Source organism: Bactrocera latifrons, unplaced genomic scaffold (assembly GCF_001853355.1).
Source record: "Bactrocera latifrons isolate USDA-ARS-PBARC rearing strain unplaced genomic scaffold, ASM185335v1 scaffold_514, whole genome shotgun sequence".
Taxonomy (NCBI): Eukaryota; Metazoa; Arthropoda; class Insecta; order Diptera; family Tephritidae; genus Bactrocera; species Bactrocera latifrons.
This window is the reverse complement of record NW_017537173.1, coordinates 41982-55169: the sequence shown is the minus strand read 5'-3', so window position 1 is coordinate 55169 and position 13188 is coordinate 41982. Positions and strand designations below refer to the sequence as shown.

Below are 13188 nucleotides of genomic sequence, written 5' to 3'. Positions count from 1 at the left end.
GGGTGGTGTCCTCTCCCCGCTACTGTTTAACTTCTACATCTCGAAACTCCCGCAACCACCAGAGGGGGTTTCCATAACCTCGTACGCTGATGATTGTACGATATTGACGTCGGGCAATGGAATCGATGGCATGTGTTCGAAGGTAAACAGTAAACAACTACCTCTCAGACCTTTCTCGTTTCCTCACTCAACGGAACCTCCAACTTTCCCCTACCAAATCCACAGCGACCATATTCACAAACTGGACGAAGGAGTATAGACTGGAACTTAATATTGCAGTCGACGGCGTCAAAATTGCGACTGTATATAACCCTAAGATTTTAGGTGTCACTTTCGACAGTCTATGCTCCTTCTCTCTATTGAAGCCACAATATTGACTGGCACAGCGAAAGGTGATGTTGTGCTTATACCACGTATTCCGATGATCCCGACTGACATGCCTTTCGAGTTTAAGCTCTTGCAATTTCCAGTGCGCCTGGCATCTGCAATGTCGATAAATAAGGCACAAGGGCAAACGCTTAAAGTGTGCGGTTTGAATTTGATAGAGCCGTGTTTTTCGCATGGCCAGTTCTACGTGGTATGCTCAAGAGTGGGAATGCCACTTTGCTTATTCATCTTTACTACAGATGGAAAAACAAAAAATATTGTTTATCCTAATGTATTGGCTTAAGAAAGAAAAATATTAAATAAAACAGATTTTTCGAACTTTCACAACAAAAAAAATTATGCTTCACCAACACAACAAAAATTGAATGAAATGACTTAAGAAACTCATTTTTTTTTTAATAAAACAAATATTTTGAACTTTCACATTAAAATAGAAATGCTAGAAGTTTCCATTATATTGTTGCATGGGTGTAGCAACGCACACCGGGCCCCGCTAGTAGTGTATAAATGTGGATGGCATTATACCAGCGCAGCTGCAGCAGGGTGTTAAGGTATCATGCGGCTGGCTGGCACCAATCTATGCGAACTGCATCAGATTTGGTTACATCCCGGGGACTTGGAGACGAGTCAGAGTTACGTTTATCCCGAAGGCTGGCAGGAGCTCCCACATCACGGAAAATGATTTCACGCTCATCAGTCTCTCCTCCTTTTTACTAAAAACTTTGGAGAGACTGCTGGACTGGTATCTAAGAAGACGCATTCCGAGAGACTATCTATCAGGAGCCCAACATGCGTATCGTAAAGCAAGGTCAGTGGACACTGCCCTGCACACTATCGTGTCGTGGCTTGAGGAAGCAATTTAGGCTAAGGACTTCGCTGCTGGGACCTTCCTTGATATTGAGGGAGCTTTCAACAATGTAATGCCGTAGGCAGTCGTAACTGCTTTAGACGGCCTTGGGGTGGAATCGAACCTCAAGCACATGATTTTCAGTCTTCGGTGCGACAGGGTGGTCGAAACAGAGTGGGGCAGCGCAAACGCGCGGCGGAACGTGAGCAGGGGAACCCCTCAGGGGGCCTTCTTTTTCCTATTTTATGGATCCTAGTCGTTAACGACCTCCTCAAAAAGCCTGAGGATTTTGGCTGCCGGGTGACTGCCTATGCAGACGATGTAGCACTTATGGTGAAAGGAAAGTTTCTTAGCACCGTGTATGAGTTAACGCAGGGATATCTCAGTGTGGTAAAAAAATGGGCGGTCGGAAGTGGATTCGCCATCAACTCAAATAAAAGAGAAATGGTTTTATTTAGTAGAAGATACAAAATCCCTGTGGCACCTTTCCCGCAAATGGGAGGTGTTCGCCTGCAACCGGCGGATACTGTGAAGTATCTAGGGCTCATCCTGGATAAGAAACTTTCATGGAAGCCGAATATCGAGGAAAGAGTCAGGAAGGCATCGATTGCCCTTACTGCTGTAGAGGAGCTATTGGCAAGAGGTGGGGCCTCTCGCCGAAGGTGGTACTCTGGCTCTATGACACCATAGTCAAGCCCATAATATTCTATGGGGTCTTTATGTGGTTGAGGGCTTTACAGAAGACCACACTTGCTAAGAAACTTGAGAGCGTTCAGCGGGCCGCGCTCATCAGCATGTGTGGTGCATTAAGGACTACCCCAACCATTGCACTCAATGCAATTCTGAACATAACGCCGGTGGACATTGCCGGAAGGTGTGTGGCCGCAAAAGTAGCTATCAGGCTCAGTGAATCTGGGTTCCTAACGGAGCGTATATCGGAATAACGGCGGTGTGTTTAACGTGGGTACCTGCTGACGACAGCCTTACTCCACGGCACTCAAAAGTACAGCGGATCAAATCAATGCGTTGATCAGCGTCCTGAGAATGCCAAGCATTTTCAGTACCAATTGGCAGTGTGGAATGGACACACTAACCACCTTGGTCGGGTTCGAGGCCCATCTAAAACCTCTGCCGTGCTTTGGGTCCGGCACCCGGTTGCAATGCAACTCCACATTCAACCGACAAAGTCAGTTCTTCCCGCATTTGGGTTTTAACCACAACCACCACGATACTGCCCGAGGGGCCAGTCCGCATGAGCAGGTTGGAGTTACCTCCAAGGGCTCCTGCTCYCCGTGGTACCAGAATTAAGTCTCCGGTCAGACCTCGTAGCCGAAACTACTACCAGTTGAGCTTCCATACTGCTCTGGACTGGTGGCCAGGGGTTGGACCCCATGCATACATCACATACACACACCAATCATACAAATCTAACCCTAGTTTCCAACTAACCGCCTTCGCCGCTTAAATAATTCACGCGCAAACAACCCTAACTGTTCGGTATTCCGACTAGTGGAGATCACACCACTAACATCTAATCGTCCATCCGTCAAGCTAATTCCCATACCACCCAGATCCCTAATGTCCGAGTACATCGGGCACTCCGCAATTAAATGCGACCAATTTTCCAACCCCGCCCCACAAAAACACCCCGACGTATCTGATAGGTGCCTCTGATGCAAAAATGCATTCAGAGGCCCATGCCCCGTAAGGAGGAAACCCAGACTCAGACAAAATCTGAAGTCTGAGTTATCCTCAACGAACCCAACGTCCCGAATGTACTCGTACGTCAATCGGCCGTTAGGACTATTGTCCCAACGTTGTTGCCACCTACGCCTAACCCTATCATCTAGGAGCCACTTGCTCCCTAGATATCCCCCCCTCTCCACATCATCGTCGGAAATCCCATCGGTCCGCAGCATTGACACACTCAAACCCCTTCTTAACCTGGATGCAACAGCAATCAGCACGTATATCGAAACACTCGGATATCCTCACAAGCTTTGACTGCATACCGGATCATCTAGATCATGGAGTCGCCATATCGAACTTCGGCGGTTCCTTCACTGCCCATATACCGACGAGGGAGGTTTGGGAGGGAAGAAGCCGTTGGAGGAGAGGGAACATAAGCTTCTTCACGGATGGGTCAAAGCTTGGGGGGGGAAGGTTGGTGGAGGGGTCTACTGTCGGGAGCTCTCCACTAAATCCAGCTTCAGACTTCCCGACTATTGCAGTGTCTTCCAGACGGAAGTCGCCGCCATCAAGGTGGCAGTAGATTTGCTGCTCCGGAGAGTGTCTACCTTCAGAGAAGTGACCATTCACTCAGATGGCAGAGCGGCGATACCAGCCCAGAACTCATTCAATGTGCGTTCAGGGTTGGTCGCGGTGCCGGGCCACAGCGGAATCGCAGGTAACTGCAAAGCTGATGGGTTGGCAAGGAAAGGTACCCTCGAGTCACTATCGGTAGAATTTGAACCCGTCGGTGCTCCTGTGTCCTCTTGTGTTCTCAGTAAAGCCGGTCTCTCGTTAGTGATGCATGCGGTAAGGCTGGGAATTATACCGGACGCCGCATGTAGAAGCTGCTTGGAAGAAGATACAGTAGAAACTAGCCAGCACGTCCGTCTTGAAAGTAATTTTTGCACTATTTAACATATTTAGTGGATAAAAAAGTTCAAAATATCAGTGTAAAAATAATTATATATCGGAGAAACATGCGTTTTAAATAGCTGAATTTTTGAACTTTAAATGCAAATATCTCAAAAACCATAAGTCAGCGGCAACTACATGTACAGTGACGAGCAAAAGTATTGGCACAGCAAGATTTAGCATTGTTTTTTACTACTTATAAAATATGTTTTGATTACAAAAAAAATCTTTAGATAGGACGAGTAATTATCAATTATATTTGTCTTAATTCATTTAATTAACTCTTATATTTATTTAATAGTAATTATAAAAGAAAAAAGTGCTATTATACCGAACCAAAAGTACTGTCACACCCTATAAAATCAGGCAACTTCGAGTAATTTTTATTAATGATGGCAACTCTTTTTTAAAGTACCGTTATTTATACATAAGCAAATGTGTTTTTGGAAAGAACCAAACTTTAAATTTCAGTGTGCCTTTATTTAATAGTTAAATTTGCTTTTAATTTATTAAAATGGGGAACAAAAAATGTGAAGCCAACGAATCTCAGCGGAAAATTATATAATATTTGCATAATCAGAGTAAATCGTATGTAGAGATTGGTGAAATGATGGACAGAAGCCGATTACCATACGGAGTATTATTCAATGTTTTAAAGATACCGCATATTTACAAAGCGAAAAACGAACAGGCAGAAGGTAAAAAAAAGAACCCCAGAATATCATCCACACAAATCGCAGCGGAAGTTAAAGAGATGGGAAAAGATATTCATCCAATAACGGTCCGGAGGACACTGCATGAAGCTAATTACAGTTCTCGCCTATCTAGACGTAAACCTCTCATTTCGAAAGCGAACCAAACGAAGTGATTAACTTATGCGAAGGAGTACATAAGCAAGCCTAGGGAGTTTTGGGACAGTGTACAGCGGAGCAGCTCCTTCACAGTGCGGGGACCCACCGCAATGAACGGTTCGGGCCCAACCATACTGGTGGAGGCTGCGGAGCGGGCGAGCTCGTCAGCCAGTTAGTTGCCTGCTATACCCCTGTGGCCGGGCACCCAGATTAGGTGCACCTGGTTCTTTGCAGCTAGGTTGTTCAACCGTGGCCGGATAAAAATCCGGGTCCGTTCCGGTTTTTGTAGACCCGACTGTCGTGGCACAGAAACGACACAAAAATTGGTATCATCAATACCAAACCGGCTGGAAGCAGTCATCAAGCAAAAGGGCTTTGCCACAAAATATGAATTTTATATATAGTTTACTACTTTATTATTGTTTTTTTTTTTTGTATTTTTATGGAGTGTGCCAATACTTTTGTTTCCCTATAGTTAGCACTTTTTTTCCTTTTATAATTAAATGTAAGAGATAATTAAATGAATTAAAGAAAATATAATTGATAATTACTCGTCCTAACTAAGGACTTTTTTTTGGTGTTCAAAACTTAGTTTATAAATGGTAAAAAATAGTGCTAAAGTCAAGATATCTTGCTGTGCCAATACTTTTGTACATCACTGTATATATGTTCTTGATCTGGAGGACCTCCTCTATCCGTAAAATTAACCCGTTGACTTTTTGAACTTTATATGCAAATATCTCAAAACTCATAAGTCGGCGGCAACTATACATACCTACATATGTATGTATATATTTTCTTGATCTGGAGGTTTTCTATCCGTATATACCCATATTAACCCCCACATCGGGGTATGCTATTCCAAATCCCAACCAATTTTATAAAAACTATATAAAACACTAACAACAAATCTATAAATTTATATATTAGTAGTAGTTACTTTTCACCGCAAGTAACACCTAAAAATAACTTTTGTTACTATAGAACGGACAACAAGCGAATTGGCCAGCTGTCATTTATACCAATAAGTATTTAGAAATTTCGTGTCTAAACAGCGTTTATAACTTCAATGAATACTACCTAATTTATTCAGTAAATGCAGAAACGAAGATTCACTTCACTAGTTTTTAGTACACAGACTGTTCAAATAACTAGAACATATTTTCTATTTACCATGCGTTAGCACGAAATATGCATTATAATGGCAAGTTTTATAAGTTGCATCCGGATCCACTACTTTAATTATTACCTTTCAACCAACGCAATTATTAAAGTTCCGTCGATATATGTGCGACTGCGATTTACTCATGTATGAGTTTGTGTGCGAACCGATCTATGTTCGCGAAAATGCTTGATTTTTTATGATCGGTGTGAACACATGTGTGTCCTGTATGGCGCTGTGTGCACACAAAATCTCATTTCTCTCGTGTCGCCGAACTGTGAAAATTGCGGACGAACAATGACCTGTTTTAGAGGCTTAAAAAAAAATCGATTTTTTAGGAGGGAAAGAAATAATTAATTTAAATTTCTAGGCTCTATTGTTATATATCTTAACACCTTTCACAAATTGTTTGGATGCGAAATCTTTGATAATCTGCTTTTGGGAAGAAGTTGCCGGATGCACCTCGCATTTGAATTTTTCGGAGGGCGGGCAGCAAGCAGGTCGGAATTTCTATCGGAAGCAAAGAATTTCTTCATATTTTTTTTTGGAAAAATTTACCTTCTGGTTAAACTAAGAAAATTCTAGAAAAAAATTGAAAAAAGTGACTTTTGACAAAAAAAAAAATTTTACCTTATATTTTTTAAAAATATATTCAAACTGATTTTTCTTCGTCTGTTTTTAGTTTAAATAGAAGATGATTTTATGCCAAAGATAATAAACTTTGCCCCAATTCCATACGACGTTTAGTTTCTTTTTCTATCCTACCCGCCAATTAAAAATAATCGTAAAAATGAAAAACCGATAAATCGCGCTTCAAAGTTTTTACTTTTTGACCAGGCGCTTATATATCTGCTAGACGCTCGGTCACTATTTCCTTTCTATCTTCAATAATATTTCAAATTCCATCTATAACTTTTGGGACATATTCTTACGGGGCATCTCGACAGGATAGAATTTATAGAGTACTAACTGTCAAATGTATTGCTATTGCCATTGCGATATGCCGTCGGATAGGTAGCTGATATAGCGCACGTTTTGTGCTCTTGAACTCCTTAAATGTTTTATGGGGAATATATAAAAGGATAAAGATCCTTTTGTTTACATATGTATTTCTGGGAAAAGTAAGAATTCATATTTTTGGACAAATAATTATGGCACAAATTTAATATACCAATTAAAAAATATATTTGAAACGAACAATGATATTTGGATTTATGGTTTTATAAGTTAATTAAATTTAAGACTTCGCTCATTCCCAAAACTATTTGCATAACTTTTTTCTAAATTAACAATATTAATTTTTTGGAAAATGTTATTTTGAAAATGTATTTTAGTTTTATAATATAACACAACCGTCTTAATACTCGCTCTTCTAAATTTCATATTACGGAAATGAAAATGCCGGCGGCATATGTGCAAATGGGATTTGTTGCCTCTACGAAATTTTCAAAGAAATGAAAACTGAGCTCCCAAACGGTTGAAGTGACAACTCATAGCTTACGATATATGGCAAACTAAATAGTATTCTATATCTAGTAAGCTATGAGCAATGTGGAGTCGCCACAGGCAATCGGCACGGCAATGCATATAGTATTCTATAAATGCTATCCTGTCGAGATTTCCCGTTAGATAATGTTTAAAGAGATTTAAAAAAAAAAAAAAAAAAATTGATTGCTTGATGTGTTGAATACAATGCTCGCGACAGACTGCAAACGACATCTGTCAAATATTAAAATACACACGTTCTTAACGACGGACCTATTTTGACAGCTGCACGACTACACAACTGCAGGCCGACAGTTGTCGTTCTCGCTAACTTCAATTTTATCCTATATTTGCCAACGACAGTAGGACGACAGTAGAGTTGACAGTATAATGGAAGATAGAGAGATGAGGTAGAGTGGTGATGCCACTAATATGTAAAACGTAAAATTACTCAAAGCTCAAACAGACCTGACGTTATTGTACAAATAAAAGCATAACATGGCTCTGTTACATCATCTATAATAACAATTGATAATTTAAAACAAATAAATTTACCAATTTACTTATTTTTTGCTTAAAAATTTCACTTTGAACAAAATATTAAAATTTCATTGAAGTGCAAAATATTAGTATGACCACAACGAAATTGTGTACATGCAAAATGGACAACTGAGTTGTTTTGTGTACATGAAGGCCATTGTTATGTTGCTGCCCTCTCACAAACGTTCTTGTAGTAGGATTCACAACCCCATTTTCAGTTCATGTGTGGAATACAATGCTCGCGACAGACTGCAAACGACATCTGTCAAATATTAAAATACACACGTTCTTATGGACGGACCTATTTTGATAGCTGTATGACTACACAACGGCAGGCGGACAGTTGTCGTGCTCGCTTACTTCAATTTGATTCTATATTTGCCAACGACAGTAGGACGACAGTAGAGTTGACAGTAGAATGGAAGATAGAGAGATGAGGTAAAGTGGTGATGCCACTAATATGTAAAATGTAAAATTATTCACAGCTCCAACAAACTTGATGTTATTTTACAAATAATAGCATAAAATAGCTCTGTTACATCATTTGTAATAACAATCGGTAATTTGAAACGAATAAATTTACCTATTTACTTATATTTTGCATAAAAAATTTCACTTTGAACAAACTATTAAAATGTCATTGAAGTGCAAGGTATTAGTATGGCCACAACGAAATTTTGTACATGCAAAATGGACAAGTGAGTAGTTTTGTGTACATGCCGGCCATTGTTATGTTGCTGCCCTCTCACAAACGTTCTTGTAGTAGGATTCACAATGCCGTTTTCGGTTCACTGTCGTGCTGCTGCAGTCTGTCGCTAGCATTGTGTTCCACAAATGAAGCTTCTGAAGTCGGCTCCCCCTTAATAAAGACTTCGTATCAGATCAATAAATATCTTATAAAAAATGGATTCGCAGTTTGGCAAACGAAAGTGATAAATATAAAAATAAAATTGAGAAAAAAGTGCGAATAACTTATTATTGAAATACAAAGAAATATATACAGGTGCTACATAAGAAATAAATTCCAAGAAATGTTCAGCTTGCCTGTCGCACGTGTTCACTGTGTGAAGAACATTATTTTGGACAAGCTTTTTTATTTGGTACAGAAAAGTTTTTGAAGGAAATGGTAAAAGAAAGAAATATAAGATTTAAAGGTTCAACACATAAATATTTCAATGAAATTAGTAAATATGTGTAATACACACGCAACGCAGGTTGATTTACGAGGAGCCCAAAACACGGTACATTTTAGAATAGCAATAGCATCCCCCGAACTAGGGGTGCACATCCTTCTTTAAGAATATACTAATCACGTTTACGTGTTTTCGCTGGAATTTATTATTTTAGTAACTTTTATAATTATAATACTTTCTATAAGTATATAATTTATAATTATAATTCAAATTTTTCGGGGAATCAATCCACTTTTATAATGATCTATCCAACAATTTGGCCTTTTCTCTTTACCTTCTATCACCGTCATTATCCAACAACTAACTCCACTATATTTACAAATTATTACAACCATTATGCAAAGGTGCTGGACTTTTTCTGTATCCCCTTAAAGACAGAGCTAGCAGATTGCACAAACACATTGGAACATTTCCAGCTGTTTGCTAACACTGTTAAGTAAGTAAGAGAGAGAAAAATTCTCTTGCTCTTGCAAGATTGCATATTGCAGATATCCTATACCGAAATATACAAGAGCACGAGAGCACTCACTGCAGAAGCTAGTGATATATGAACGGCTGTTTCGTAAATTTGTTGTAAATGACTATCGTGTATGGCTTTGTGTATTGACGCACCTTCTGCATTCATTCTTAGCAAAAAAATTGTAAAAAAATCATTTTAATTTAAATAGAAATTATATTTGCATTTTTCGTGTACCGTGCGAGAGCGACGTATTTCGAACTGCAGAACTAAACTGAAAATATACAATCTTCTGTACCTGTCGGATGATAACTCGGCTCACTCCCCGTAAAACGGTACGGTTAAAAACTACTAAAAGCGCGATAAATCAAAAACTTATAACGCCAGAGACGTTAAAATGTACTTTCTAATTGGTATGAAAAGGCTCTAAGTAGACGGAATGAAAATTGGGCGATGGGCATGGCACCAACACTTATTGATGAAATATCTCTGATCCGATTTCGACTAAATTTAGTACTTCACATTCTTCTCATATTGTTATGCCACATTGAAACTTAGCGTGATCGGACTTCAACCACGCCTACTTTGCATTTATCCCAATTTTAAACTCTATTTCATTCCTTCACTTTCCAGTGTACAAATCAGGAAGTAATTAACTTAACGGGATAAAAATTTTGCACAATAAATTTTTTCAAAGCACGCCACCTTATGACCAAATCCAACCGAAACTGTTAAAGTTATCGAATATGTGAACCCCAGTCTCTATAGTTGACTTTTGACGGAAAATATTTTCTTGACAAAACTTATTTTATGTATCGAAAATGGGTTAAATAGGGTCAATTCTTCCCTGATCCTCCCTATACAAAATATAAATATTTTCGAAATTTAAGGTGACTTTATGCTGCATGTATCGGGCAAAGCCCCAGACGTCTCCCAGCCGTTCGATACCAAACGATATTTAGATAAGGCGATTCTCTTTCGTGTGATTTCTGCAACTTACTTCTGAAGAAAATAATCCGTGCTGCAGAACTAAACCGAGAAGGCCTTTTTTGTAAGTCTGCGTATTACGCCCATCGAACGGAAAGACGTGAAAATTTGCACGGGTATTCCTTTAGTCCTCTGGTCCCAACGGTGCCCTTTTTTTTGCAAAATAACCCTCAATTGCGCAATTTATGTCCACGAGTATATTTATAACTCAAGCATGGCTGCACCGATTTGGCTGAAAATTGGTGATAAAGTAGCATGGAATCTCGGGACGACATAGGCTACTTTCTACCGTTTTATGTTAAAAGCCACAACAATTCATAAGTAAAAAAAAATTATATATCAAAACATAAGCATGTTTTCAATACTCATGTGAGGATCATTTGGACATTTTTTACCGCCTGCTACTGGCAGGCTACAGTGGTTTTTGTTTACATACACATATGTACATATGTATGCGAGTATGTGAATTATAGTGATAATTCTAACTGAATAAGAAAAGGTTGAACCATAATTTTTGATGAGTGCATAATAGCTGACATATATTCTTGAAGCTTTGCAAATAACAATGCAAAATTTAAAAGGAACGATCAAGTCTGTATTTTTTAAGAGTAGCATCTGGTTTTAGCAGTCGAGTACGCAATTACATTCGATGAATGTTGAACAAAATATTACCATACTCCCGCACTGCTATTCACTATAACAAAAACCATATATAGATGCAGAGACTGTGAAGATGATGTTACACCATACGTATTTATGTATGTACTATTCCTTAAGTGATTTACGATGTCTATAAAAAATTAGGTTGCCAATTTAACTATTCCATTATATTGTTATCACGATGAATGATACCCTTGACAACAAAGAGCGAGCGGAGCCTGGGGTTTTGACTAGTCTTCTATAAGAGTGTACAGCTGCTGGCTAATGCTGATGCTATTGATACCATTGGCCTTAACAACCGCGCCGTAAGTTCTGCATTCTCCAGAAATGATACGGCGGCGAAGCAAATCGACTTGGTGGTGAACGAGTGCAAGACGAAATATCTCCTGTCATCAAACAAACATTCGTCGTACTCACACAAGGCACCCACGTCCATGCTGATAGTCATAACTTCGAAGTTGTAGATAATTCGTTTATCTACGAAAATAAAGAAAAAGAAATTACTACTAATTATGTATTCTTAAAGAGACTCACCTCGTGTGTTGCAGTGCGTGCTGCCCCATTCCGTGTGATGTGGGTTCGCATCACATCCTAAAGTCAGCGGCAGCTTGTGTCGTCTGCAGTGACTCATCAGTCGAGCCGCAGCCTCTTGGGGTTCTCTCCCGGAAAATAAGTTGAAACTAGGACGAAGTCTGCTCCTTTAGTGTCCTTGGCTTGAACAGCAACTAGGTCCTATGTCAGGAGCTATGAATTACAAAAGAAGTAAATTTTGTTTCTGACTACTACACAAGCTCTGCGTCTCTCGCTAAAGAGATCCCATTTTACCTTGTTGGCATTCGTTTTGAAGCCTCTAAACTGCCTTCGTAGACTTTGGCCCTTGGATCAGCAATATTCCCAAATTATCTGATGTGAACCTGCTCGCGATGTCAGCCGAGTCGCAGCCTGCTCTGACGTGAGTGACAACCTCATCCAGCAGCATCTGCCCTGTAGTTCAGGCGGAAGTTTACTCTCCGAAAGAACTTGTAAAACTCGTCGTCCATACAGAGATTTAGTCTCCATAGAGGGTCGTTGACTTTGCTGCTGATTACCCGCCAGGCCGAGGTGCTTAAGTCCAAGTTAAGATTTTTACTGGACCCGAGAGCAAACTTGTATGGCTTGCCTGCGCACCCAGGAAGACACGTCATCATGCTTACCATGAGCCGGATATCGTTTGCTCTTTCTGCGCAAAGAATGGGGTCTTTCCAACATACCAGTTTTGGAGCGCTCTCTCGTAGACAGATAATGGACCTCTCGTTCTTGCGGTCCAGCTTTAACATGCCTCCTCTGAAATAGTCCCCATGGAAGGACGCTCTGTATCCTCTGAACATCTCTTATATTAAGAGATCCTGGAGAAGGATAAGCTGCTCCGCCCCTAATGTCTCTGCCAGGTAGTTTAAAACCAGAACAGCAATGTGGATGCCTTTTAGAGCATTCGCATATATGCGCCGTCAATCCTTTATCCGGGAGGGTTTTGGTGCTCAGGGCTAACCTTCGTACTATTGGCTTTCAGAATTTTAGAGCCGGAACGCTGCATTTGCGTAGTTTGCCCGCTACCTTACCTGGCGGTCAGGATTGCGTTAACGGGGCAACGGCCTCGAGCCCCGCCACCTCGTGCGAGTTAATACCAGTATCAATATTACACAGAAAAGGTTTATCGCCTGCACACTTTCACTATACATGTTGCACATATGCCATATATGTTAAACCAGTCACAAAAACGGCGAAGGAGTCTCTTTCTCACCACGAATCCCATACTGAATTTGCGCTGCTGTCACTGTAGTAAATGCCGCATGGACCCACTCGCCTCAGGCCTTGTTCTGTCCCTCGCAATTCTTGGATAGCGGTGATGTCAGCCATTATTTTTACGAGGGCATCAACCAGCTGGACAGTGGCACCTTCCCAATTAAGGGACCAAACATTTCAGATGCGTGCCCTTA

At 40.2% G+C, this 13188-nt stretch overlaps 1 protein-coding gene across 1 annotated transcript in view; it reads right to left on the bottom strand.

The window, feature by feature from the left end:
• LOC108973983 overlaps positions 1 to 5873 on the bottom strand; it is an 89100-nt gene extending 83227 nt beyond the window's left edge. Inside the window, exon 1 of the mRNA XM_018941557.1 lies at positions 5809 to 5873. The gene's annotated coding sequence lies outside the window, so the exon portion shown is untranslated. The remainder of the gene's footprint in view (positions 1 to 5808) is intronic.
• Positions 5874 to 13188: the final 7315 nt, after the last annotated feature.